General features: G+C 51.3%; 1 long non-coding RNA gene across 1 annotated transcript in view; it reads left to right on the forward strand.

Moving 5' to 3' along the window:
* Positions 1-1071, forward strand: part of LOC105528528 — an 11987-nt gene extending 10916 nt beyond the window's left edge. Inside the window, exon 2 of the long non-coding RNA XR_001004368.1 lies at positions 370-1071. This is a non-coding gene — a long non-coding RNA (uncharacterized LOC105528528). The remainder of the gene's footprint in view (positions 1-369) is intronic.
* The last annotated feature ends 1407 nt before the right edge of the window (positions 1072-2478 follow it).

Below are 2478 nucleotides of genomic sequence, written 5' to 3' on the forward strand. Positions count from 1 at the left end.
TTGTGCTCCCTCACAGGTGGTCCAGTGAGACCATGTGGGTGGAAGCACTTTGTAAACATAGGGGCTCAACAAATGCTAAATGTCACTCATGAAATTGCATTCTAAAGCAAATAAACAAGGACACTTCTTTTGTCTAAATAGCTGTGTGTAGCCTTGGAGTTCTGGCTAGGGAGTCACCCAACCCCTGGTGTTGCCCCTTGTGGCAACATCTGAGATGCTGGATACCAAGTTGGCCTTTTGTAAGGACAGCAGGGTGGGGTCTATTCTGTAGAGAGCTACAGGCAGCTGAGGACTCAGAACGGCGGACACTGTTTCAGAGACCAGAGAGGTAAAGTGAGGAGACTCCCTTCCTTCTTTCTTTCTTTCCAGAACCTACATTGACCAGAGACTTTGCAGCCAGCTCACCCCTCCAACTCCCTGCCCTGGAGTCCCTGACCTGGGAACTTCTGCATCAGGCTGCTCAAACCTGAACTTGACAAAATTTCAAAGCACGAATTCTTTATGTTGATAAGACAACGGACAAAGTGCTGAACCTGGAACCTAGATCACTCGATGTTGCCTGTAGCTGAGTCCACTTCTGTCACTCACCCTGCATTTCCCTGCTAGGAGCAAGAGAGAGAAAGCCGGCCAGAAGGCATGGGTGTGGGCTCAGATCTGGTTCCTCCTGTTGCCACTGTGAAAGTTGATCATACAAAGGTCACTGTTGTCATAGGCCAGCAGAGTTAGGAGACTAGGGGAAAAAGCATGTAACGTTGCTCCAAGAATATAACTGTCTCCAACCCTGGCTGCTGGAACAAGTGTTGCAACCTGAAACCAGTTTGATCTAATAGCTACTGAAACGACCTGCGGAAATCTAAGACCAGTTTCACCCACCCACGAATCAGAGCTTGCTGGATCCCCAAAACGTTTCCAGCGCTAACGAACTTGCTTTCCTAACAATCCGTTAACATTTCTCATTTTTATGAAACCTCCAACCTTCTCTTTGTTCTTTGGACATACTGAACACCGCCCAGTCTGTGTGTATGTCCCAAACTGAAATTCTTGCTTCCCAAATAAAACCCTTTAAACTTAGAGATTTGTCTGTATATTTTATTTGACTTTGAAAGCACCAGGGGCTCTGGCACAAATCTCCTCCTTCCTTCAAGCCCTTTTCTCCACAGTCCCGTGGGTCTGCCCTGAGAAGTCTGATGATGACCCAGAGACACATTGTCACTGGGAGGTAAATTCAGGATTACTTGACAGAATGGCTCGCCCGAGGTCACAGAGGCTGCTGGAGGAACACGAAATGGTCTTCACCAAGTGAAGCGTTGTTGGTCTTGGCCTGTGTCTAGCTGGAGAATGTTAAAATTCTGGGGACACAACAGAAAAGGCACAGTTGTGGGGACCAGGCCAATGTCAGCATGAGCAGTGGCTCCAGCCTCCTCCCATGAACCAGCTCTGCGGCCACAGGAAGGTCTGTGTGTCCTGGTCTGTGACCTGGAGTCAGTAACACTGCCTACTTCCCAGGGCTATTTTCAGAGAAGTGAGGGAATAGGTGTGGAACGCCTGCCGCCTGCGGAGCCCTGCATGAAACGTCGCTGTCTTTCTGGCCAGCCCTGAGCCAGGGAAGGGACTAGACGCGCAGGGGGTGGCTGAGGGAGGCTTTCGGCAGCTTCACCCCAGCCCTGCCCCTCCCCGCCTGCTGAAACACAACCTATGGTTATCGCCTTCCTGGAGATGTTAGCCGCCCCCTCCAGAGGTGGCTCCAAATCCATTTCTCATTTGGCTGATTTAGGAGAGGCTGCAAATCGGTCGCTATGGTTTCTTTATTTTCTCCTGACAACTTAGGAATCATTTTTCCAATTATTCCCAGGAGAGGAAAAAGAAGTGGAGGAAGCCGGTGTTTGGAATGAGGAGAAGCTCACGGATCTGAAATTGCAACCTCTTCTGCAGGGGACCCGGAGCAGCTACTAGGACCCATTGCCTCCCTGTGGGACCCCCGCCTAGCCCCCTCCAGCCAGCCCTGCCTGGCTGTGGACCCACTGCAGAAATGCCTCCCACTTAGTGCTCCAGCCTCTCTTCTATTCGGGCAGGCCACAGCTGCAGACTTTGTGCCTGCCATAGCAACCCCAAGCCCTCAAATAAACCCTCCCTCCCAGGCGGCCTCTCTACGGGAGGAAACAGACGGTGACCAAAAGCCATCAGTTAAATACACAAACAGGACTTAGAGGGTGGAAAGTGACAAGAAGAGAAACATGGCAGGAAAAATGAGTGGGGGTGAAATTTTACATGGAGCCATGGGGAAGGCTGCTGAGGAAGACCTGTAGGAGTGGGGGGCTCCCAGACAGGAACTGTGGCCCACTGCACGGATATGAGCAAGTTTGGAAGGGAATGAGTCGCCCCAAGCCTCAGCCTCGGCCAGCCATTCTCAGGTCTAGGCAGGAAAGATGCCAGCTGTCCCACATCAGCTGAGGTGTTCAAACAGCAGTGTCCCCTCAG

This window comes from Mandrillus leucophaeus, unplaced genomic scaffold (genome assembly GCF_000951045.1).
Source record: "Mandrillus leucophaeus isolate KB7577 unplaced genomic scaffold, Mleu.le_1.0 Scaffold72, whole genome shotgun sequence".
NCBI classification, from domain to species: Eukaryota; Metazoa; Chordata; class Mammalia; order Primates; family Cercopithecidae; genus Mandrillus; species Mandrillus leucophaeus.